General features: G+C 45.2%; 1 protein-coding gene across 7 annotated transcripts in view; it reads left to right on the forward strand.

The window, feature by feature from the left end:
• IL1R1 (interleukin 1 receptor type 1) overlaps positions 1 to 26,401 on the forward strand; it is an 82,913-nt gene that overhangs the window by 17,220 nt on the left and 39,292 nt on the right. Inside the window, exon 1 of one of the 7 annotated variants that reach the window (XM_057741468.1) lies at positions 21,741 to 21,852. The exons of 4 other annotated variants lie outside the window; for them this stretch is intronic. The gene's annotated coding sequence lies outside the window, so the exon portion shown is untranslated. Of the gene's footprint in view, positions 1 to 21,740; positions 21,853 to 22,152; positions 22,266 to 23,065; positions 23,176 to 26,401 lie in introns of those variants that run through there. 2 more of the 7 variants (XM_057741467.1, XM_057741469.1) reach the window with 2 other exon arrangements.

Below are 26,401 nucleotides of genomic sequence, written 5' to 3' on the forward strand. Positions count from 1 at the left end.
CCTTGTGTTCATCTTTCTGTCCTCAGGGTCCTTCAGAGAGAGGCAGCGCTGCACAAACAGGTGTAGGGGCGCCAGTGGGGATGGATAGCGTGTAGCTGGACATGGTTTTGCTCTCAGGCCCAGATTCCTTGAGGCAGACATTTATTTTCCAGGTTCGCATCTCACAATCCGTGTAAGTCCCTTCTTTACTGTCGTCACAGTTTACTGTATGTTCACCCCCTGCAGAACGTGGGCTCCACAGCAGGGCTTTTGTCTGATGGTTCAAGTACCTAGAATGCTGCCGGCAGGTAGTGTGGGCTCCATCAGGGTGTACTGGAGGAATACACACCGGGATCAATGTTTGGTCCTAGCATGCTTGGTCCAGGTCCAGGTTTTTAGCGCAGTGCAAGCATGACTATGTCTGTCACTGAGTCTATTTTAAGTCTCAGTAACTCTTGGGAAATGGCCTTTCAGGGCATCCCTCTCTGGCTCCCTCTGGTCCTCTCCCTCAGGTTGGTGCGGCGTCTGCAGGGGTTGTGGAGGGGGTCCCAGCCTGCCCCCTACCAGGGGAGATGTCTCTTCCTGCAGGCCGTGTGGTAGCCCCTGTCCTTGGGTCCTCGCAGCCTCCTGTGTGTCAGCTGTGGTGGGACAGGTCTCACCGAGTGTGGGCCATGAAGCTGTCGGTGCCAACAGCCACGGGCCTTGCCATTGCCCCAGGTGTGAGGCCCCCAGACTCCAGCCCCTTGGTCCCAGGGACACTCAAGTGGCTTCACTCACTCTGCTGGTGCCAGCTTCCAGGCTCTGGGATCCTCCTGTGCCCATTTGTCTGGGAGCTGGGTCTCACTTTATACCCACCTCTCTGGGGGAATCACCACCTCCTGGGATGCCCCAGGGGAGGAGGCCACCAGCCCAGTGACCATAGTTTCTATCCCTCCTTCCAGACTTGACCGTCAGAGCCTAGCTCTGCTTCCTCTTTTTCTCTTTCTGCAGACTCTTTGCATCAGCCACGGGCCGTTCCTCCCCAGGCTGGGTAGAAGGCCTCCCTGTCCTAGTCCAGCCAGGCTCAGTCTCTGGAGAGGGGGTCCACTTTTGCTCCACGACTCTTGAGAAGTAAAGCCCAGTTCGAGGAGTTCCAAATAAATCTCTCTTGTCTCTCGACAAAGACTGGCATATTTTCTGCCACATTTTAAGATACATCTTGCAATAGATGATAGGTCATAGTTACTTGTCAGCATTTTTTTTTTTCTTTCCTATTGCACCTGTTACAATTAAGGACACTTTAGCTTAAGCTATTGTCTGTCCATGTCCTTAAACTCTACTCTGGAGTTCAAAGATGAGCAATACCTCCTTTGTTCTAGGCTCCGTCTTTCTCTTCCCAAGGTAATGGATGCCTTTTTCTTCAAAGGTAGGAAGCTACCAGGCAACCAGGAACAATTGAAGGGTGACCCAGAAGGAATATACATAGTTTAATACATTCAAGAAATAGAATTCTCGGTATATAAGATCACCCTTTTAATCATTATAAATGGGATTAGACCATCTTCATGCAATAGGTTGGCTTCCAGGCTATACCCTGGAATACAGTTAAAGAAAATGTGTCCACCTCAAAGAGGCTGAGGCTGCCGTGGAGCAAGACATAGGAACTCCCGGACAAATGGGACAGTGCCCACCCCGGCTGAGGACAGGTCACAGCCACTGAGAGGTGCTGGTGCAGGGCAGGGACGGAGCCCCCCAAGACCGATGCCATTTAACCCTGGACTCACCCTCCTGTCTGATCCCTTGATTGCTAAGGACACTTCTGAGGCTATCTTGGTTTCCCAGTGTGTCCTTCCTGGACGAAGAAAACATGCTGTTCGTAAATAATAACACCTTGTCCCTTTGGAAGTTATAGATTTTATTTGAAGCTAAAAAATCAGAGTGTCCCTGTGGACTTACGCATCTGTCTCACAAGAACACTGTACATGTGATACACCACGAAACCTGAATTCCTGAGTCTGTGCAATGAGAGGCAGGCCCGAGGGCTAAGTGGATCCAGAGGTGAAGGCCATCTTGCAGGACACTTCGGGGTTCGCTGGACTTCCTTTCTAGAAACAGGTTGACCTCAAGCAATGCCTTTCTTTGAAAACGTCTGTGCTTGGGTCAGAGCTCTGTTCTCTCTCTGTCTCTCTCTGTCTCTCTCAAATACACAAACATACACACAGACAAACACACACACGATGATGAATGGATGGACGTAAAGTAGACAAGGGCCGAATTGTATGATAACAACCAAATCTGAGAAAAGAATTCACGGTGAAGTGTGAGATGCACTCAGATGTTGGTGATGACAAGTGATAGGATCTGGTCATGGCGAGCACCATGAGCTTGTTGAAATGAGCTACCTTTGCTCAAGCAAAAAAAAAAAAAAAGAGAGAAATTGTAGCCAGCATTCAGGGGTGCCTCCTGGCACCCAAAGGCAGGGGTGCCCACTTGGCTTCCGGAACAGCCTGGGAAGTTGCCTGGCAGAATCTGAAGGAACCTCTCTCTCTTCTTGTCTCTACCTCTTGCTTCCCTCTTTCTAAGAAAACTGGCTTTCTTTGTGTCTCTGGTGCACATGGAGGAAAACATAGTCACCCTGCATGTCCCAAATGAATTTCAAAGCAGAATAGCATCTTCTTTGTTTTGACTCCGTCCACGACTCATAGGATGTGTGTTTCAGGTTGGATGCAAACTTTTGGGGAGAAAGTGAATGCTCTAGCTTTGGGTCTAGCAAACACTCTTGGCCCAACCAGTCATGTCCAAGGGTATCATCCCTAGGCCCACATCTATAGACTGGAAGTGGGGGACAGGGAAGTTGGTTCCCTTTCCTGAGAAATACGGGTACACTATACTCTGAGTAGACACCAACCCAAAGACACCATATAAATGGAGAAAGACTGAATGCAGCCTGAGTTAAATATTCAAGTACATTCCGTCTGTTTCTTTAAGGTGAGATTGCATTCTAATCCAAGGCGTGCTTTTTTTTTCTTTAAGAACTTTTATTGAGATACAATTGACATACAATAAACTGCATATATTTAAAGTGTACAATTTGATTTTTTTTCTTGTTAGTAATGTATATATGGCAATCCTAATCTCCCAATTCATCTGCCCCCACTTTCCCCATTTGGTGTCCATATGTTTGTTCTCTACATCTGTGTCTGTATTTCTGCCTTGCAAACTGGTTGATTTGTACCATTTTTCTACAAGGTGTGTTGATTCAAAGAATTTACATAGTAAAATGCCAAATTTCATCAATCGAAGACTTTTACCCTCAGATGTTCCAATGCCATGCTATCCTTATTACATGTAAAATTGTGTTTATATCTTATGGGGAAAAGCTATTATTGGCCCAACTTTGAGAAGCAAGCTGAGTTTTCTTACAAATGCATTTAGCTTTTTTGGAATGACGTATTCCCAGAATTCTAGGCTTAAAACAAATTAGAGTAAACCAGAGCAGAATTTACCATAAATATTAATGGTAAGTGAAAAGGCTGGGGGGGAAGAGTTCTGAGTTATATCAATACTTTACGTATATACAACAATAAAATGTTACAGTTTAAAATACAGTACGTTGATACAATTCCAAGAAAATATAGAAATATGGGTAGTGTCTCTTATGGGTCTTTCTTGGTCGATGGAGAGCAAGGAAAGAGACTTGGAAGAGATTGCAGGGGGAGGTGAAGGATTAGAAGGACAGGAAGAGGGGGAAAAGGATGGAAGAGAAAGAGGGAGAGGAAAGGTCATCTAAGTAAAGCACTCAGATGCAACCCCACTATTGAGGCAGGAGAAGTTTAGCTGAGGATGGAGAGGAAGATGGTGGAGTGGCCACCCTCATATTTCTGGAGGATGACGGCTGGGAGAATCTCCTGCTGGCTCTTTCTCCTACTCCCGAACCATCTAGAACCCACTGATCATTCAGTGGGTACCATCTTTTCTCTGCAGAATAACTTGGTAGGAAAACTATGCTAGAGGATTTTCTCTTGCAAATTTCCTAATCATCGCTGCATGAAAAATAATTCTTAGCTGGGATCTAGTCTGGCACAAACAGTATCTCCTTTCCCCCTTGGTCATAGGTCTTGGTAACCATATTATTGTTTCTTGGACCAAGGGCTTCCCCAGGAAGTAAAGGGAAGAGTTTCTGACGTGCATTGGGAGCAGTCACCAAGGTGGGTTCAGAATTGTCACATTTAGCTGCCAGAGTGTACACTATGGCACACAGGTGATAGGTGGGAGTAAGGGAGATGTTTGAAAAGGAGAAGCACTAAACGTTAAGAGCTTCCAGCCACACTGCGACACTTGTTGCTTAGCAGCGTCAGCCAGTGTGGTTGTGTCAAGTCCTTCTTGTGGTCTTGGCTGTAAAAGATCAAAGCAGAGTTCACAGTAATAAAAACAAGTTCTAAAAAATAAGCTCATGCTATCTGTGCTTCAAAAGGAAAGCTGAGCAAAGCTGAGAGGGTCTCTTGGGGGCCTGTCCATGAAAAAAGACCTCTTTTGTAATGCTTGAGATGCTACAAGACTTGGCATTTGAACTTGTTCTACTGGAAGACTTATTACTAAAGCCTGGAGGAGGAATGGGATCAAGTCAAGGGTGAACAAGCCGGCAACAAGAATGAACCAAAGAAAATAGTGTTTTCTTCTCCAACTAGTAGCTTTGTTCTGAGGGAGGAGTTAGGAGGTTTATAACCATTTTTTTTTAAATTGAAATATCATTAATTTACAATGTTGTGTTAGTTTCAGGTGTACAGCAAAGTAATTCAGTTATACATATATACCTATTCATTTTTGGATTCTTTTCCATCATGTTATTACACAGTATTGAATATATTTCCCTGTGCTGTACAGTAGGACCTTGATGTTTATCTATTTTATGCATAGTAATGTGTATATTTTAATCCCAACCTCCTAATTTATCCCCCCACCCATTCCCACTATCCCCTTTGGTAACCATGAATTTGTTTTCTATGTTTGTGAGTTTGTTTCTGTTCTTTTTTTAAATTAATTAATTTATTTCTTGGCTGTGTTGGGTCTTCATTGCTGCGCATAGGTTTTCTCTAGTTGTGAGTGGGGGCTACTCTTCGTTGTGATGTGCGGGCTTCTCATTGCAGTGACTTCTCTTGTTGCAGAGCACAGGCTCTAGGTGCTCAGGCTTCAGTAGTTGCAGCGTGTGGGCTCGGTAGTTGAGGCTTGCGGGCTCTAGAGCACAGACTCAGTAGTTGTGGCGCATGGGCTTAGTTGCTCCGCGGAATGTGGCATATGGGATCTTCCCAGACCAGGGATCGAACCTGTGTCCCCTGCATTGGCAGGTGGATTCTTAACCACTGCACCACCAGGGAAGTCCCGTGTTTCTGTTTTGTAAATAAGTTCATTTGTATCATTTTTTTAGATTCCATAAGTAAGTGATATTATATGATGTTTGTCTTTATCTGACTTCACTTAGTATGATCATGTCTAGGTCAATCCATATTGCTGTAAATGGCATTATTTCATTGCTTTTTTTTTTAATGACTGAGTGGTGGCTTTGTTTGGATGGATGGGTTAAGAGGTTTAGATCAGTGGTTCTTGGCTTCAATAGACTTCATGCTCTTTTTCTTAATACGTATTTTATTTATTTATTTATTTTTAATCTTTATTGGAGTATAATTGCTTTACACTGTTGTGTCAGTTTTGGCTGCACAACAAAGTGAAGGAGCCACATGTTTACATATATCCCCATATCCCCTCCCTCTTGCCCCTCCCTCCCACCCTTCCCATCCCACCCCTTTAACTCTTTACAGAGCATCAAGCTGGTCTCCCTATGCTCTGTATTAGCTTTCCACTAGACATCTATTTTACACTTAATACATATTTTATAACATTCCTTTTACTATTGGGTAATGAAATTCATTGATAACGTAACCAACCTACACGTGATATCAAACATGCAACTATATTACACTAAGCATAATGTGAAGGAGAAATGAAAGATATTTCGTATTCAGTTCAACATGGACATTTGTGGGCACCACTGAACAAGGAGACAGAAGCCACCAGATGCACAGATACACACAGACAGTCTGTAACATGACAGCTGTGAATGCAGATGGAGACAGTCTGTCCCTCTGTGGAGATTCAGATATTGTGAGTGGTGGAGATTTCAGTGATTTTTCCTGTGGTGAAAAATCTTTTTTTAAATTTCAGAAAGAAAGGTTCTACTTCCCCTCAATTTTCATGGTAGCAACATTTCTGCAAAATTCAGTATGTAATAAAACTGCACAAAAATACTTCCTGTTTCTATGAAAAACAGAGTTTGGCCCCAGGCTTGGATTTTACCTACATTCAGGTCGTATGGGATGTTTGAAAGTTTGGTAGGATGGGGGGCAGTTTGTTGTGTGGTGCTGTCCTGGGTGTTGGAGAACCTCTAGAAGCTCCAACTTCTGTCCACTAAACAAGGCACCATCCCCAACACAGGCAAACCAAAGTATCTCCACCTACACTTAAAACTCCCCCGGGCCACTTCTCACCTCTCTGGAGGCCTCCGTGTCTCATTGTCATGGGTAGAAAGGGCCCTTAGTGGTCTTCTCGGCTTGTTGGTTACCAAGGGTTGGTCTGAGGAGCAGTTGGTAGCTCACGAGACATACAGATTCCCAGGCACCACCTATAGAGATTCTGCTCAGGTGGTAGGACTGTAGAATGTCTGGGATACTCTGGTGCACAGCCAGGTATGGGGCCTCTGACCCAGGTATCCCTCGCTCTGATTCACAAGGTCCCTTTTTCATATCTGGGGCCAGTGGCTGTCCAGCCTGGTTTTGAAGGCACCATGCTTCAGCAAATAGCGTCGACAGTGTCATTTCTCTTCCCAACCCACCTGTCAGCCCAGGAGGCAAGCCAGGCTTGGGAGCAGCTGGTCTGAGCTCCTGCACACATGCCTTCTCTGGGCCTTTGCCTGCAGCCCTGCTCTGCTCATACCCTCGCTGCATCAAGGGTGAGAAACACTTTGCTCCAGGTCTCCATCCTGTGAAGTCCCATTGGCTGAGTCAGCTCCCCGCCTGCCTTTAGAAGGATCCAGTACAGGACATTTATCCTAAAACTCAAGACCTGCACATTCATGGACGGTGCACGGTGAGATGAAACAAAGACAGCTGGAGAGTCCTATCAAGGGCTGTGAAAAAGAGTTGAGTAAAGAAGATGAAGTATTATTAAATGGAAGGGATGTAAAATGCTGAAACCAAGTACAAGAGCTTTCGATGTGCAGAGTTAAATGATTCATTTTACATAATGTAAAATGCGTCTACCACATATCAGGCTTTCTTCTAGATAATGATAATATGACAGTGGATAAAAGACCAAAATCCTATCCTCCTGGTGCACACATGCTAGTAGAAATAGATGGGTAATAAACAAGATCATGAACCTAGGGTCTATCATACAGAGTAAATTAAGTCAGAAAGAGAAAAACAAATACCGGATGCTAATGCATGTATCTATGGAATCTAAAAAAAACGGTACTGAGGAACCTAGTGGCAGGGCAAGAATAAAGACACAGAGGTACAGAACAGACTTGAGGACATGGGCGGGAGGGTGGGGGGAGGAGAAGCTGGGATGAACGGGGAGAGTAGCATTGACATATACACACTACCAAATGTAAAATAGATAGCTAGTGGGAAGCTGCTGCCTAGCACAGGGAGATCAACTCCATGTTTGGTGGTGACCTAGAGGGGTGGGTTAGGGAAGGTGGGAGGGAGGTTCAAGAGTGAGGGGATATGGGGATATATGTATACATATAGCTGATTCACTTTGTTGTACAGCAGAAACAAATACAACATTGTAAAGCAATTATACTCCAATAAAGACAAATAAAAAAATAAAATAAGATCATGAAGGAATATGTACAGTTAGGTGGTGACTCATGGTATGAAGTGCCAGTAGGGACTTCAGGAGTGTAGGAACCTGTGTGCAGGTGTGTGTGTTTGTGTGTACGTACATGTGCACATGACATCTCACAGCTTGGAACGCTTATTTGGCAATGAGGAGGGGAATTTCTTTGACAGTGGTAATTGGGAGTTTAGTTGTGTAGGAAGAACGGGAAAGAGAGATTGCAGTTGTTGAGACAGGAAATGATTCAAGTTTGGGTAAAGCTTTTTAACAATGAGAAATGAGAAACAGAACTCCTTTGGCATGGCAATAATTACATTTCTGAGTTTGCGTAAGGAATATTGAGAAACTTCTGGTTGCAAACCAACGTTCTGTTTCCTTGAAGCCCTTCACGATCTTTGAGGACTGTTTAGATTTCGGTTCCTGAGAGTTCTTCGTGATATTGACTAAATTCACTGTCCTATCACGTGGAGACCAAGGTATTTGTATACCTCACACCTGGTTACTTTAGACTGGAGTATTTGTGCAGAAAAACCCTGCTTCTTAGATGTGGTTTGGGTTGGTGTTTTGGGAATGAGGAACTTCCCACCTGTGGTGTATATACTAGTGTATATCGTCTTTTAGCCAGAAATATTGACCCACTCTTGACCAGAAATATCCCTGTTCCAAAATGATATCACGTTAGGAGTTTATGGCCAATAAAGCTTCAGTAATATTTGCTAATTTGTGTGATATTATTCAGTTAAAAACAGGCACATTCATTATCTGTAAGTTTTTCAGTAACTCTGTGGTTACCAGGGCAGGAACGTTACGTCCTTTGCACAGACTCAGAGAGGCTGAGCTAGTTACCCAGGTGTAAGTAACGTATGGCAAATAGTGATCCTCTCTGCTGTTGACTCCATGTCAGACAATGTTTAAATGTTTTTTACATATTAACTTATTCAGGCCTCACAACAACCCAGCAAAGTGGGGACTATTTATAACATCATTTTACCGTCAAGAAAACTGAGACACAGAGAAGCTGTGACTTGCTCAGCCCCACAAAGCTCGAATGTGATGGAGCTCTGAACCAACAGTCTGCACTCAGAACCACCAATGTCTACACTCAGAACCACCAGTGTCTACACTCAGAACCACCCATCTATCCTTCTTTTGTTCTGGAAAGCAGGTCTCCCAGCTCCTACCTATTTTGGGGTGTTTTTCTTTTTTCTTTTTACTTTACGAACAACACTCCCGCCACAGTGACAAGTGTTGGAGCACTAAAGGGCTGCAGTGTGGGTGGCAAAGGTCATCAGCTTTGGAGAGTGAGCTGAGTTCCCGTTCCGTTGTCTTACAGCTGGGTGAGTTCCTTAAGCTCCCCAGAAAGTCTGTTTCTGTCTATAAAACACGGGGGTCGTGATACTGTTCACAGCATGGTGAGCACTGAATGGCTGTCCTATGAAAGCACCTAACTCACTGTCGGACATGTAGTAGATGCTTGCTGCTTGTACATTTCCTTCTTACACAAAGGATCTGTCACCAGGCTTGGGTCAGATGAACACTTAGGGACGTGGTGGTGAAGCAAACTGTAAGTGGCACTGGCTATTTGCATAGCCTTTGAGAAACTCGGGGTGGGACTTGTGCAACCTAAGAGAGCAGTGAAGATCGCAGCGGTGAGCGAGGGCACAGTTCCCCGGGGGTGAGGCTTAGAGTGGCTGCTGTTCAGTGAAATTCCGTGTCAAAGTCTGGGTAACAGGTGAAGCAGCTGGTGTGGGGGCGATTCTCCCTTCTGACCTCTTTTTTTAAAAAAAAATATTTCTTTGGCTGCATTGGGTCTTTGTTGCTGTGCAGGGGCTGTCTCTAGTTGCAGAGAGTGGGGCTACTGTTTGTTGCAGTGTGCAGGCTTCTCATTGCACTGGCTTCTCTTGTTGTGGAGCATGGGTTCTAGGCACACAGGCTTCAGTAGTTGTGGCACATAGGCTCCGTAGTTGTGGCCCACGGGCTTAGTTGCTCCAGGGTCATGTGGGATCTTCTAGGACCAGGGATCGAACCTCTGTCCCCTGCACTGGCAGGGGCATTCTTAACCACTGCGCCACCAGGGAAGTCCCCCTTCTGACCTCTTGATCTGCCCTTGGTCCTTACTTCTGGGAAGATGCGTCCCTGAACTACATGGTGGTCTCCATAGGGCTGCCCAAGCTTTATATAGAACAGAAGTTCTCAGACTTTTGATTTAAGGATCCCTTTCACTCTTAAAAATTATTGCAGACTTTAAAGAGATTTGTTTCTGTTTATAACTATTGATATCAACCTTTTTAGAAATGAAAACAAATTTTAAAATGAATTTTTATTGATCATTTTAAAATAATAACTTCATTACTTGTTAACCTAAGTAACGTCTCTTTCATAAAAATGATTAGGTTTTTAAAACAAATGGAAAAAATAAACTTTTTTTCCTGGCATTGTTTACATTGTTCTGGAAATCTCTTTAATATCTGGCTCAACAGGAGACAGATGATTTCTATCTGCATCTACATTCAGTCTTTGAGATATTAGACATCACATAGTTTCTTGTGAGAGAATGTGTGTGGAAAAGGCACAGACCAACTTTGAATTAGTATCAAAGTAGTTTTTTAAAATAAATTTATTTATTTACTTATTTATTGCTGTGTTGGATCTTTTTTGCTGCACACAGGCTTTCTCTAGTTATAGCGAGCAGGGGCTACTCTTCATTGAAGTGTGTGGGCTCCTCATTGTGGTGGTTTCTCTTGTTGCGGAGGATGGGCTCTAGGCACATGGGCTTCAGTAGCTGCGACGCACAGGCTCAATAGTTGTGGCGCACAGGCTTAGTTGCTCTGTGGCATGTGGTATCTTCCTGGGACAGGGATCAAACCCATGTCCTCTGCATTGGCAGGCAGAGTCTTAACCACTGTGCCACCTAGGAAGTCCCTTAAAGTAGTTTTGACCTTGTGGGGCCCCTGGAAGGGTCTTAGGGACCTTTGAGAACCACTAATGTAGAATATATTTTTCTCTTTACCTTCTTTTTTTCAACATTTTTACAATTTCCTCTCAACATCTCCCTACTGATGCCTGTATTCAAGTGATCACGATTGCTAATAATTTTTCTTTCAGCATTCTTGGGCTTGGCAAGCCTGGAGATAGTGGATTAATAGGTCTCCCTCCTGCCTGGCCTGCCTCCCTCCCTCCCTCCTTCCTTCTCTCCCTCCTTTCTTCTCTCCCTCCCTCTTTCCCTCCCTCCCTCCCTCTCTCTCTCCTTCCCTCCCTCCTTTCCTCTTCTCTTCCCTTCTTACCCTCCTTCCTTCCTACCTTCACAACATGAGGAGCCTTTCTGGTGCCTCCTGACTGGTCTCTCTGCCTCTATGCCTCTAGAACCTGACAGTTGCCAGGCTGTCTTTTACTTGACATCATTCATAATGGACTTCCTTCCTCAAAAGTCTTGGTCTTGGCTGACATTTATTAATTCTGGCTTATGTTTTACAAATATTTCAAAAATGTTTCCAACAAAAATTAAAGAAAACTTTTTGAGATGTGTAAAGAATCTGAGGCATGTTCATGTCTGACTGTCATATCTGTGAACTTCAGAAACTATGTAGCAGAATTCTGCTGCCAGCCAAGATTGAGTCATTGTGCCTGGATTTATTTCCTCACTGGAGACAACAACAAAAAGAACTATATAAAATACATGAAACCAGGGTGTTTAAAATACTGGACAGCAGCCAATGAAGGACAGTGATCCCTGAGAGGCAGAAGACAAATGAAGTGGACCTTATGAATGCTCTTGGCCACTGGCTTGAGAGAGATTTCAGACCATGTGAGGGTGTCCAGCCAATTCCCCAGGAAAGGGGGATCCAGGCAGAGTTCAGCCAACTTCCTGATTGGATAAGATGGAGCTGAGAGCCAAGGGAGACCAAGGCGGCTACAGTTCACAGAAGGACGCCAGAGGAGAGGGAGTGGAACAAGAGAGAACTTCAGATCTGCAGAGGGCCCCCTTTAAGAAACCAGCAGAGTACCAATCTGCACGTGTATGTGAGGAAACTACCTGAGGCTAGAGAAGGTACCACCCTGAAAGGATTAGATGGTGCACAAGGCAAGGAATAATTTCTGTTCTTACCAGCCAGGCTGGAAGACCTCCTAATTTGCAGGCATTTGGTGGAGGACTAAGAAGGATGATGCTTCAGCAGTGGGACAAAATAAGCCCTAGACCCAGTGCTGTTGTGCTCCTGCCTAACAAGTCACAATGCAAGACCCTAAATCATAAAACATTTCCAAGAACTCAAATGCATCCCAGAACACAAAAATACCCAGCATCCAGCAAGTCAAAATCCACAATGTTTGGCATCCAATAAAAAAAATTACCAGGTATGCAAAGAATAGGAAGATAATGAGGAGAAAGATTAATCAATCAAAACCAACAAAGAACTAATACAGGTGTTAGAATTAGCAGGTGAGGACCATAAAAGTTTTTTTTTTTTTTTTTTTAAATCACTGTATTCCATATGTTCAAAGAAGTAAGTAGTGGAATGGAAGATGTGGAAAAATAAAAGACCCACCTCTAATTTCTAGAGATGAAAACTACCATGTCTGAGATGAAAATATACTGGATGAGACTAACTGCAGGTTAGATGCTGCAGAGAATAGATTAATGCATTTAAAGACGCAGCAGTAGAAACTGCTGTGTTTCTACTGGAACACAGTAAGGATAGGACACTGCATCAAGATGAAACAGAGGGGAAACAAACAAACAAAAGAACAGAGCATCAGTGAACTTGGGACAATTTCAAGCAGCCAAATACACATGTAATTGAAGTCCCCAAAAGAAGGAGAGGGGTGACGGATGAAATATTTGAAATTAATGACCAGAATGTTTCCAAATTAGATGAAAACCATAAAACCATAGATCCAAGAACCCCAACAAACACAAAGAAACATACACCAAGTTTTATCATAACCAAATCGCTTAAAGCCAGTGATAAAGAATAACGTCTTAAAACAGAGAATAAACACACCTGCAGAGGGACAAGGGTGACATGGATGGCAGATTTCTTATAGAAACAGTGCAGACTAGCAGACTTTGGAGCCTTATTTCTAAAGTACTGAAAGGAAAACAAACAAACAAACCCCGTCAACATAGAATTCTGTACATGATGAAAGTATTTTTCAGAAACCTGGCAATCCAGTGGTTATGACTCCATGCTTCCACCGCAGGGGGCAGAACTAAGATCTCACATGCTGTGTGGTATGGCAAAAACAACAACAGCAAACAAATAAACAAACAAACAAAAAACAAAAAAACCCAAAGGCAAACATAAACTGTTTCAAACATAAAAAGCTGAATTCATCACCAGAAGATCTGTAGTAGAAAAACATTAAAGGAGATCTTTTAGGCAGAAGGAAAATGATGATATATAGGGATCTGTATCTATCCAGAGGAATAAAGACCATGAGATATGGCAATGGCATTATGACTTAAACTTCTTTAAAAGAAAATTGACTATTTAAACAAAATAATAATAGTACAGTGCAAGGTTTATAACATACATAAAAGTAAAATGAATGACAAAAATAGCACAAAGGCCAGGCAGGGAGAAGTGGAAATGTTATTGTAAAGTTAATATACATGGAACGATATATCCCTGATGGAGAAATTTTCATCACAAAATGTCTATTTAAAAAAGCAGAGAAGTGTCAAATCAGTAACTTCAGCCTCCACTTTAAGTAACTAGAAAAAGAAGAAAAAATTATACCAGAAGCAAGCAGAAGACAAGAAATAATAAAGATCAAAGCAGAGAGCAATTAAATAGAAAACAGAAATGCAGTAGAGAAAATCAATGACACTAAAAGCTTTGAGACACTCAAATTCTTTGAGATCAATAAAATTGATAAACTGCTAGCCAGAATGATTAAGAATGAAAGATAGCAGACAAATATCAATAGCAGGAATTAGGTGGTGTCATTGCACTACAGGACAAATATTAAAAGGATAATAACAAAATATTAGGAACAAAATTATGCCAAAAAATATTGACACTTAGATGAAACGGTTAAATTCTTTGAAAGACACAAACTACCAGCCTCAGTCAAGAAGAGAGAGATAACTTGAATAGCCCACTATCTATTCAAGAAATTGAATTTGTAGTTAGAAATCTTCCCATGTAGGAAGCTTGAAGTCCAAATAATTTCCCTGGTAAATTCTATCAACATGTTGGTAAGAAATAATATCAGTTCTGTATAAACTCTTCCAGAGAATTGAAGAGCATTAAATATTTCCCAAAGCATGAGTTTGTCCCAACTCTAAGAAGCTAGCATTACTTGGGTATCAAAACCAGAGAGAACATTACAAGAAAAGAGAACTGTAGATCAGTATTCTTCACAAACACAGATATGAAAGTTCTAAGCAAAATAAAATCGAATCCAACAATGTATAAAAAGGCTAATATGTCATGGCCAAGCAGGCTTTACCCCAGGAATGCAAGGTTGGCTTAGGATTGGAAAATCAAAAAATGTAATTCATCTTATTAATAAAACTAAAAAAGAAAAACCATATATCATCTCAACAGATGCATAAAAAGCATTTAACAAAATCCAACATTGATTCCTGATAATAATTCTCAGAAAATTAGGAATACAGGTATACTTCCTCAATCTGATAAAGAGCATCTATGAAAGATCTATAGTTAACATCATACTTGATGGTAGAAGATGGAAAGCTTTCCCCTACGATCAGGAACAAGGCAAGAATATCCACTTCTCTCGCTTATATTCGGCATTGTACTAAAGGATCTAGCTGGTGTAAAAAGTCAAGAAAAAGAAATAAAAGGCATCCAGATTGGAAAAAAAGAAGTAAAACTGTCTTAATTTGCAGACAGCATGTTGGTCTATGTAGAAAATTCTATGGAATCTATTAAAAAAAACTATTAGAACTAATAAGTGAGTTTCGTGGGCCACAAGATCAATGTACAAGTATCAGTTGTACGTCTGTACACTAGTGATGAACATCCAGGAACTGAAATTTTAAAGTAATACCCTTTACAATAGGATCAATAGTATGAAAAACTTAGGGATAAATCAGATGAAAGATGTACAAGATCAGCATGTGAGGTGATAGCGATGGCGGGGGGGAGCTGTCCTACCCCTGAGCCCATGGTGGGCATGGCACTGCACGTGTCTGTGGTCTCGGATCCCTGCCCTCCCTGCCTTATGCTCCTCTCTCTGCAGAGGCTGTTTCAGGGTTTTTCCCAAATTTCTGGCTTTTACTGGGTCTGTCAGGTACCTACCTCACGTCTAAACATGGAGCAGAGAAAGTAGAAAAAAGCACTTCATCCTTTCTCAGCCATGACCAATGTATTCCTGAGATCCTTCCCTTTTCATGAAACAACATAGGGGAAAAACTCTCATCCCAGGAAACATAGGGCTTTCCTCTGCGTTCAAAACAGTAAGCACTGGGACCTGTTCCTCCTGCTCTTAGGAAAGCCTGGGTTCTAGGCGTGCACCTGCTCCCTTGCGCACCTGCTCTCTGAGGCTGTTTCTGTGTGTCATCATGGCCGGGTTTAGTTGGGCAACACCAAGTTACTTGATAAGCACATGGTTCACATGTCAAAGCAACAGAGCAAAGCACTATACGTGATTATTATTTCTTAGAAAATAACAAAAAGGAATGACAAAAATATAGAGTGTGGTAAGATCTTATGATTTCATTTATTAGCACAATTGTGTTTAAAATCTTTGGTCCTTTTTTTAAAGTTGAAAAGTCATAAATGTTCTGTTGCTGATTTTATGACCCTGTGACTAGGGACCACCGTGTTGCCTCTGCTAGAATTCATTGCAGGGCACTGGAAGTTCGGGGTGGTATTTGCTATAAAAACTCCTCTACACCCACCTCCTTGGCTGGTCTGTTGACTACTTCTTTACATTCAGGGTACTGATGTGGTTGATATGAGTGTTTTGGGACAGAGGGTGGAGAGATTCCCCACCCTCTCCCCAAAATACATGGTTCCTATCCCCAAAGATCTTATATTTACTAGAGAAATAAGAAATACAGACATGAAATGATTATGGGCAAAGTATGATATTGGTGAATGTAAAGTGATTATAACAGTGTACAAACTGAGGACATAAAATATAGAGGGAAAGTGTGAGCAGGTATGGTTGAGCTGAGCTGTGAAAAACAGACTGTATGATGACCTGGCTGATTGAAGGAAAAGAGGGAAGTGTGAAGAGGATTCTTGCTTAGGTGTGGATTTAAAATGAGCAGATGAAAACCAGCTTGCCAGAGAAGGACCCCTATTCCAGAAGCCCTGAATTGTTTAGGCTTTAGAGCAGCAATGTCCAATAGAACATTTTGCAGAGATGGGGACATTCTATGACTGTGCTGTTCAATGTGGCAACCACTAATGATGTGGCTAGTACAACTGGGGAACCGGATTTTTAATTTTATTCAATTTTTAATAATGAAAATGGCTTCGTGTTTCTAGAGGCTATACATATTGGATAGCACCGATCTAGAAGAATACAAGAGGGACTCTTTGGTCCTGAGATCCCATGTAGAAGTCACACTCAGGGCAACTTCTCCTGCCCAAAAGTGTTCCCAAGTCTGGATCTTGAGTCTTTTATGCAGTTATTGGGGAGTTGAGATCATAGGCTTTTACTGTTGTCACTCTCAGGAGGACTCAAGGCCCAGTGGCACTGGCCTTCTCTGAGGACAATACCAGCTACATTCTTGATCATAGGCTGAGCTCATCAGCGGGTCTAACCATCCCAGAGTTGGGACAGCTTAGCATCCACCATCGAGACTCTTAATTCAGTGACTTACTAGTAAGGATGCAAGAGGCAAAGAAGGAGTCAGTAGTACCACGGCCTCTTCTCCCAACCCTTGGACCCAGCTCTCCTCCTCGCTCGGGGCAGTCAAGGATAACAGTGATTACTGTTGGACAGCAGTTCACCAGCTGCTGAGTTGTTGCCAAATTGTTTGTTCTGAGGAAAGAGAGGAGAAAGGAACAGGTGAGTGTTAATATGATCTTTGGACATTAGGGAAATGATTCAACAGCCAGGCACTCCTGAGTCTGTCCAGATTTTCCTTCTGCTTCCACTGTCAGAAGTCGTGGTCTGCTCTTACTCTTCCAAGTACCTTTGCTGGCAGAGATTTACTTCCCATGGGTCGCACTATTTCTTGGAAAATCATTAAAGAACAACACTAGAAACTAAATCCTTGCAGTTAGCATTTGCAAAGTACAAGTTTACTTCTTTTGCTCAAAATAGTATACTTAAAGTTAAACCGATTTGACTATCTCAAAACTCTCATTTTTCCTTTATTTGCTGGTGAGATAGTCATAATCATAATCTTAAGGAATTCTGTAACTGGGCAGTGTTCAGAGGTGATGCTGGAGAAGGGAGATAGGCATCATTCTAATTCTTAGAGACTTTGCATGCTGGGTTCACTCTGTATGGTCCAGGACTGGCCATGGAGAATCATGACACATTCCTGAGTGTGGTCATTGCTTTGCTTGCCTGTTATTGTGCTACAAACTCAGTGACTTAAAACAACAGCGTGTTATTATCTCTTATGGTTCTGGGGTTGGTGGGACTTAGCTGTGTGGTTCTCCTTTGGGGTCTCTTCTGACTAGGATTGACTGGCTTAACATCCAAAATGGCGCTCCCATGGCTGGGGTAGGTTCTGGCTGTGGACTGGGGTGCATCCGTGCAGCCTTTATGGGGCTTAGGGTTTCTAATAGTGTGGCAGTCTGAGGAGAGTAATACTTCTTACTAGGTAGCTTTGGGCACCAAGAGTGAGTGCTCCAAGAGACCCAGGAAGAAGTTGAAGGTTTTTGAAGATCTTGCCTCAGAAGTCCCAGAAATTCAATTCCACCTCATCCTATTGGTTGGAATTGGTTGAGTAAGTCACCAATGCAGGTGGGGGGTGGGGGGCAGATTCAAGGGGAGGGAATCTGACTTTGCCTCTTAATTAGAGGAGGAGTGAAGCATTTGTAGCTGTCTTTAATGAACTATAGTGATCGTATTAAAAGGAAACCACTTAGAGAAATTAAATTGGCAGTTATATTCAGAAAGGATCCAAGAGTTAAGAGGCTGCAACATGAAAATCTGGATTTTGGAAGGTGCTTGGGGAAAAGGGAAAGTGACACAACTTAGGGACGAATTACAGAAACTTGCAGAGAACCAAAGGTGGTGGGGCAATATAGAATTACAAGGAAAGAATATTATATTTAAAACTGTGCTTAAGGAACGCAGCACTTTTTTTACGTGGCTTGCATATGACTAAGCACAAAGGTTTCAATCGGCCCTTCTTGGATGACGTGGGGAAGCTGGTCATGGCTGCCTTTTGGATGGTGATGGATGATTTGGTCATCAGTGCTTTCAGTATTGTGTTGAAGCAATCATCAAATCAAAGACAGCTGGTATAAAAGAGAAGGCCTGCCAGTCTGGTTCTGTTAGGTTAGTAACAGTTCTTGGAAGTTACTATATTGGCTTCTGGAACTTGCTGTACTCCTTCTGTGTTAACGTGGGAGAAACCAGGTACATGAAGCCTCTGTGGTCACTTGCCTTCACTGAACAAGATGAAAGCTGCAATTGGAACTAAGAGTTGGCAGGGCCATGTCTATCTTTTCTTCTTCATAAAGGAGGTTAAGAAATAGTTTACTGTCTGTGGAAGTCTTATGATATTTTATACTTTCTCCCCAGCTCTCCTCTCTAGTTCACACATGACTGTCTGATTGGTAAAGGTCTTACAAAATCAGAGGAACTTGAGTAGAAAGATGATCACAGAACCCACACATGACTGCTTAGAAAAAGGGAGCCTTCAGCCAACTAGAACTGCGAAGTTGTAGTGATGGGATGTAGACAGAGACATAGATTTAAAAAGTGATTATTTGGAGGTCAGTGGATGGAAAATGTGTGAAAGGAGTAAAAAACTAGGCCGTAGAAGGAAGTCCATCTAGGACAGTGGTTTTTAAATCTATCTCAGGGAACACTGTGGTTCTCTGAGCGCTTACTGGCAGTTCCATAAATAACCAAAAAATAGGCGTAGCCAGAATCACAGAAGCCCTGTGTGTGAAAATGTATTTTAAAAATTTTCCACAACTGAAGTCAACTCAGCTCATGAATCCTCATTTCCACCTGAGGCCAGAAAAAATCTTGCCAATGCAGAGTTGTTTAGTCTCCGCTGGGTCAAGTCTCGGTCGCTTTGGGGCAACAGCACAATCTATTCAGAATTCTTCCCTCTTCAAGCGGCTCTTTTTCTCTGGACAGTAACTGCGGTTCTTCGGAGGTGGTAGAGGTGGAGGTTTGGACTGCTTGAGGCTTGTCTTGGCATCCGGATAGGGCTTCTGCCTGTAGGTCAGTCCTCTGGACTTACAGCCCTCAGCTGAGATCCCGCTTGCTCTGTGGTCCCCAACTGCAATGGCTCACGTCAGCCCCTCTAAAGCCCCCTTGGAGGGTCTAGGACTCTGAACACTTGAGGATACATGCACTTAGTGAGGCAGCCTGGCCCCAGGTCCAGGCAGTTCTGCTGTCGGGCTGCCCCTCAGCACAGGCTATGCTGGACCCCAGACTTTGCTATGACATGGGTGGTGTCCAGGGCTACACCAAGCGGAGCCCAGGGATGCCCCTTATTTCCAGGGTCCCCTCAGTATCCTCTCTTGGGAGGAGGCTAGGGTGTCTCTTGTGTGGTGGTGGTGGAGAATAGGGGTGCTGGGCCACCTCTCAGAGACTTTCCAGTGTCAGTAAACAGCAGGCGCCACCCCTTTGCTTTCCTTCTCATCTGCCAGTTAACTCTGCTCCTCTAGGTGGGAAAAATACCTTTCATTCTTTACATGAACATACATCCTTCTGAACTGGATGGTTTGTGATATATCAACTCTGGGCTCAGGTTTCTCCAGCACTTTGGCTTTGGAGATTCAAGGAAACGAGCGAACAAATGCTCTTTACAGCTGTCAAGTCTGGTGTGAATGTTTATAATGGACAGTCCTTCAAAATGTTGTGCCTCAGGCCACGGGGAATGTCTCGTGTTTCAGATCCTCAGAGCATGCTGTACTGGTCCACAGGGTGTTGTTTCTAGTGCATTATTAGACATTCCTCCCAAAGAGGGTCATGTGATCTGAGCAGCTTGACAGGTGGGGGAGAGACTGAAAATCCTTAGGGGTTATGGTCTCTCCTAAGGAAGGTGGCCCAGGGGTGGCAGACAAGTAAGTCTTCCAAATAAGAGTTTCAGAGATGGGAGGGTAGTGAGGGAAACACACTCCAGGAGGTGTCCTGAGGCTCTGGATGTTATTTCTGTTTCTCATACACTTTTGTCAAACACACCTATCATCATTTTCATGAAGTAGTCTCTGCACTGAAGCACACGCCCACATCCAGAGTATTTGCACGGTGCTGAGACCAGAGCGGAGAGTGATGTAGAGTGACAGTCTCCATCTCGTGAAGCCTCCAACCCAGGGTGGAGCGAGACAGGTGGACACACCTGTTACCTAGGAGAGGAAACAAATGGAGGAGAATCCAGGGAAGATGGTCCGCATGGCTGAGTGAGGGAGGAGGTGAATTCAAGGTCCCAGTATAATGGTGGTTAAAGGTGAGAAGGGCAGGTCTTCAGATCCCATCCCCATAACGGGGGGTGTTTGAGGGTCCCACCTGGGTCTAGGGGCCCCAGTGTCTAGTGCAACAACTGGGGTAGGGGTAAGTGGGAAGCATCAGAACACAAAGAAAAATAAAAGGAAAGTGTAATTTTTTACTTATATTATTGCACAAATCAACTTTATTTTCTACCTGTAAATTATTCAAAAACCTTCATTGTATAAACAGTAAGACAGTTTATCACTTCTGGGATAGTTCTGCGGTGTCGAGCTGGGACCACCCATGTTAGCGTCTCTGACTGCTACTCGGACACACAAATTAAAGTAGTTTCTGGTGGAGGGTACAGAGGACAGGCATCGCTGTGGGAGCTTGGATGCACACTTGTTCGCAATCCTGCATGCACGTTGGAATCACCTGAGAGCTTTAAAACCCCTGATGTTTGGGCCTCAGCCGCAGAGTTTCTGATGGGACTGATCTGAATATCAGGCGGTCCAGATCTCCTTGGTGATTCTAAGATGCGGGCCAAATTTCGAGAACTGCCATCTAAATAGGAATATAATGAGATGGGACACGTGATGAGTTTTCATAATACTATGTCACCGGTCCCAGATTTGAGCCAGTTCCTCTGAGAAAGAGGAACCATAAATGCTCTGGAACCAGATAAAATAAAATATGAGAAAATGTCATCACTCGAGGAGCTATTGCTGCTGGATCCTTTATGCTTTCTTTCAGTTCAGAGTTATCTGGGGCAGCTGAGGCCCAGGTTATCTCAATTCTTGAGTTTCCGTTGTATATGAATATCAAGGGATGGGTTAGGGAAATGAGCGCCTGCCCAGCCTGGAAGGGATACAGGAAGGGGTGGTGTGTTCTATTGGGAAGGAAGCAATCATCATTTACTCCGTGTCTCCTGGGAGGGTGGCCCGTGAAGTCCTCAAAACAAGCTGGGGGCCAGTCACTTGCTGGAGGCACGGATTGGAAGGGGAAGGGCCGCTTGGAGCCAAGCCAGCTCCTCCAGGACGCCAGCGTCCTTCCCCCCACCCTCCCCACAGGGAGGTCTAGGTGTGATCCATTCATTGCATTCTTCTCAGTTCAAAACGAACTGGTGGGGGTACGTTGGTTTTAAGCTTAAAAGCACACGAGGTCTGGCCAGGAAGTTTGGTATCAAGGCTGTACCACTTGCACTGCTGCTTTTCCGTCCACGCGCATAAGAGTAACAATAAAAGCAGGTGATTCGTGGCGTATCAGCTCTGCGCCTGGCCCGGATTTACCACATTAGCTCCTTTAATCCTCCCAACCGCTCCACAAGGTGGGTGCTGTTACGATCCCTTTTCGCAGAAGAGGAAACGGAGGTTCACAGACGTTCCGACTCGTCCAAGTTGACAAAGCTCCGGAGGCTGGCCACCAGTCAGGCTCGGGGACAGAAGTGTGAGTGTCGCTGGAGCCTGGGAGCCTGGCGGGTCGGGAGCTCTGTTGGAAATCGTGCCCAGGGACCCCGCCGTGAGGGGCACCCGGGTGGCGAGGTCTCCGTGAGTCGCCCCATCTCAGTCCGGGGGGCGCATGCGCGGCAGCCGTCCAGGGTCCTCCGCGGGGATACCCAGGGAGAGTGGCGCCGGAAGGGGCTGGCGGTCTCCCGGGCTCCCGGGGTTGGGAGCCGCCCCCGCCCCCGCCCCCGCGGGGCCGAGCCGGAGCAGCTCTGGAGCCTGAGCCGCGCCCCGGGGGGTGGAGCCGCCTAGGAGCGCGCGCACCGGCCCAGAGCGCAGGGATGTGATGCCGGCTGGGCTCCCGGGGCGACCCCCGCCCTGTCGGCCTCCCCGCTCGGCAACCCACGGGGCGCCCAGGTAGGAGGACGCTGGGACGCGGGGCAGGGTCTCGGGCGGGTAGGGTGGGCGGTGGAGACTGTGGTTTTGGCACCTTTGCGGCGTCCCCTTTCCCTGTGCATTGCGCAGAAAGCGTCCTTTCTGTTAGGTTGTCAATTTGTTGTATAAGAAGGTGATGGCAGTTCAATCTGTGGGTTTTTTTTTTTTTTTTTTTTTGGAGGGGGGTGGCGGTGTTGTTTTTATTCCTGTGTGAAGCAGGAGTAAAAGTTGTTCAAATCTGTCTTTGGAGAATTGGGCAATCTTTCTGGAGGGTTGTTCTAGGGTGTGTCTGTAAATTGCTTCCAGGCGTTTTAATCTGGCCAAGTTCAACTGGTTTGGGAGTATCCCTCTTAGGGGCTTCAGCTCAAAAGGGTTGTCTCCTCCAGAAGATAAGGTATGAATGCCCTAAACACAGTGAGGAAGAGTGGCTTGTGGCCCCTCCAGCTGAAGGATGATGCTGGGTCGTTTAGCTACAGACACCGGGAAGACATTCACACAGGCATGCCAGCACTTTGCAGTATATAAGGCCCTTTACACTTACTGCTTTTTTATCCTCCCAGCAGTCTTGTGAAAGACATGCAATTATCAACCTCCTGTTACAGCGGAGGAAGCAGAAGCTTAGATAGGGTGGTTAACTTGTTGGAGGGCTGGCACCCAGGAGACAGAGACCTCTAGACTTCACACCCTGTGCCTTCTACTTTACGGCATGGCAGCTCCCAGTGGTCCTGGCTTCCAGGGCTTTCTCCTCTGCGCTGCCAGGGGGGTGTGCATATTCTTGCCGGGGGCAGCTGTCCGCACAGATTCGTGGAGGCTGGGGTACTCGTTTCCAGTGGTTTTAGCCTAGGAACCCAGGCAAGGGGAGTGTCTGGGCCAGTGGTGCCACGGAGGAAAGGTGAGTGGAGAGCCAGGCACTACTGGAGTGTGATGCCTGGGTCACCCTGACTGAGTGCCAAGCTTCTGGAAGGCAGATGCACAGAAGGGGACACCGGGACTGTTAAGGACCCAGGAGAACCACGGGTGGTGCTGGGGAAGGTGGCTACCCTTTCCCCACCCAATTTGCTATGCAGCTACGGACGTCTTTTTCTCTCTGGATTCCTTTTAATTTCTTATCTATTTTATGTGCTATTTAGTATTTCATTTAATATTCTGTATTTGTATCCTGCCTTAAGTTTTGTGCTAGACAGACATGTGGGGCCTTTGGGGTGGGATTTGATGGAGAAGGGGTGTGGGAGCCCTGATTTATTGTCTTATTTGGGCTGTCTGCCATGCTGCTGTGTGTGAAGCATCTGCACCTGATGTCCTCAGGGGGTCTCCCTGCAGTTCCAGAAAGGGCCCTTGACCTGAATTCTCACATGATCTTGGCAGAGGCAAGACCAAACCCTCCCCATTTCTAATAGGCTCTACGGGGCCCTTTGTGGTCTGGTGTGGCATGAAGGTTTTCTTTATGGCTCTGAAACATGTAGCATCTTGAGTAATTCCTTCACTGCTGGTGAAACACTATTTAATATTAGACTCACTTACCAAATGTTTATGGAATGTCTGCTGTGTGCCAGGCACTGTTCCAAGTACTGAGGAGAGAGCAGAGAACCAGATAGACGCAAATCCCTGTCCTCTAATGGACGGGAGTCCTCTTGGTGATGTCATAGGACATCGGAGGTCTCTCTGCGTAATGGGACTCTTGGAAGTTTGCCCCTTTGGACAAGGTGTGGGGACCCTGACTACCCACAGGCAGGACATCACTCGATGTGTCCTGGCTCAGCCATGCTCTTGGACCAGGACAGATGGAGAGCCTGTGACTGGGCTGCATCCGTGGGAGATGTGTCTACCTGGAAGTAGGTAGAGAGGTTCTGGAGAGAGCGTGTCACTGATCAAAGTGGCAGCGCTGGACAATTGCTGTGAAGCTACTATAGCATAGGGGGTAGGGAAGCACAGAGGTTATTTTTATTATGCTGTACGATAGGCTCAATGTGAACTTACCGCTTCGAAGGACAGAAGCCCTCAGGGGCTCTGCCCCCGAGTGCTGCCCGTCTGCTGCCGTCAGTGGGCACTTGTTTGTGTTTTTTTTGGCCGACAGGATCTGCAGTGTCAGCAGCTCCCCGCACTGCTGTTGCCTGCTGGGGCCCCAAGCGGCACTGCTGCAGCCTCCTGGCTGCGGCACTCGGGAGCTTGCAGAGTGATCGCACTCAGTGTGGGAAGGGGCTGGGTGGGTTCCTCAAGGCTGCAGGACACCAGCGTTCCTTTGGATGCAGCGCCGTCCCCTCTTTTCATGCCTGGGACAGAGTAATGGAGACAGCGTTTTCATTCCTACCTGTTCTGGAAAGGATTTGTAAGATGCTATGAATTAAAAGTAGGAAAAAAGCAAAACAAGGGTGGAGATAAAGTGGAGTCTAGAAATGTATCAGAGGTAAAAAGCTTGATGGACTATGTATATTTTTTTAATTGAAGTATAGTTGATTTACAATAATTCAGGTGTATAGCAAAGTGATTCAGTTAGTCACATACATATATTCTTTTTCATATTCTTTCTCATTATGGGTTATTATAAGATATTATAAGATATTGCTATACAGTACAGGGAACTGTACTGTATCTATTTTATGTGTAATAGTGTGTATCTTGTAAAGTGACCCCAGTGGGGCTGCAGGGCTGGAGGAAAGCACAGTGCTCAGCCCTGCTGGCTTCTCAGCACTGCCCAGGGCCCTCCCAGCACTGCTGGACCAGATGGCAGAGCAGACTCACGAACATCTCAGGGTGCGCCCGGGCACTGGTGTTCCTAAAGCCCCCAGGGTGGTTCTAATGAGTAGCCAAGGCCGGCAACACCAACACACTTTCCTGCAGGCAGTGGGAGAGAGGACACGAGGCAAAGCACAGTTACCCGTGTCTTCGAGATGGAAAGGAAGTACTCGGGAGAAGCATGGGCATTCCTGGTAGAGAGAAGGGGGAACGCTTTCCTGAAGGTCCCCATTTAAGAGGTACAAAGAGCAAATTTCAGGCCATCGCTTAAATGATCCCCGCTTAAGTGCAGTTTGGTAACAGCGATTCAGCAGGATGCAGGGCGCTGTCGGTGGGGGTGGGAGAGCATCTCAGCATTCTGAGCTCTGCATATCCAGCTTCCCAAACTGGAGAACTCATGGAGCTCTGACAACACAGCCAATGGCTCCTGACAGAGAATCAAATTAAGAGTTAGATGCTGTCACTTTAGACCAGTGCTTCTCACCTCATTCAAAACCCAGTATCCCCTTTTAATGCAAATATTTTAAACAGCCTTTTACAATTCTGAAACAATATAATAAAACTTACCTACAATGTAATTTCCAAATAATCAACATAATAGTAGATGTAAAGAATAAGTAAAGTCATTGGGGTTAAAATGGTGTATTTCGGTGTGTGAATGCTTGGGCAGAGCAAACCAGGACCTGATGAGGTCAGCAGTGCTTTATGCAGACCAAGTTCGGGGTGTGGGGCGCTGCCTGTGCAGCCTGGAGCAGATGCCTTCTGGTGGAGATCCGCAACCACTAGATGAGGACTGACTTCTGAGCCAGGTCTAAGTGGTGGTCGAAACCCAGTTTGTTTGCACAGTGGTTGCATCCCTGGAAAATTCAGTATCTGTGAAACTGGGCCAACAAAATATATTTTATCTAAGTGGATGATGGAGAGGGGTGCCAGGCTCCCAAAGAGATAAATGATGCTTCCGTGCGCATGAATGTCTGCAGGAGCCTGGGAGTCAAGCAGGACGAGGGACAGGTCTTCACTGGGTGGGCTGTTCCCGATGTGTAGCATCCGTGGTCTCTGCCACTAAATGCACCTCCACTGAATGACCACCCAGAGTGTCCCCTTCCCCACAGTTTCCAAAATGGTCCCTCAGGGGAAATGGTGACCCCATTGAGAACCAATGCTTTTGCTGCATCACTTGGCAGTAAGTGATGAAAGCGCTGATGCAGGTGTTAACTGTCAGAGGGTCACAGAGGAGGTGGTAGGGGCCGCGTGCAACAGGTGGGGGGTGGGGGTGGGGTGACTGCTCAGAGGCACCCAGGAACTTTGGCGGGGATAGAAATGGTCTGTATCCCAAGGGAGTTGTTCCAGGTGTATACAGTTGTCACAGTTTATGGAATTGTACA

Source organism: Hippopotamus amphibius, chromosome 7, assembly GCF_030028045.1.
Source record: "Hippopotamus amphibius kiboko isolate mHipAmp2 chromosome 7, mHipAmp2.hap2, whole genome shotgun sequence".
In the NCBI taxonomy this organism is placed as follows: Eukaryota; Metazoa; Chordata; class Mammalia; order Artiodactyla; family Hippopotamidae; genus Hippopotamus; species Hippopotamus amphibius.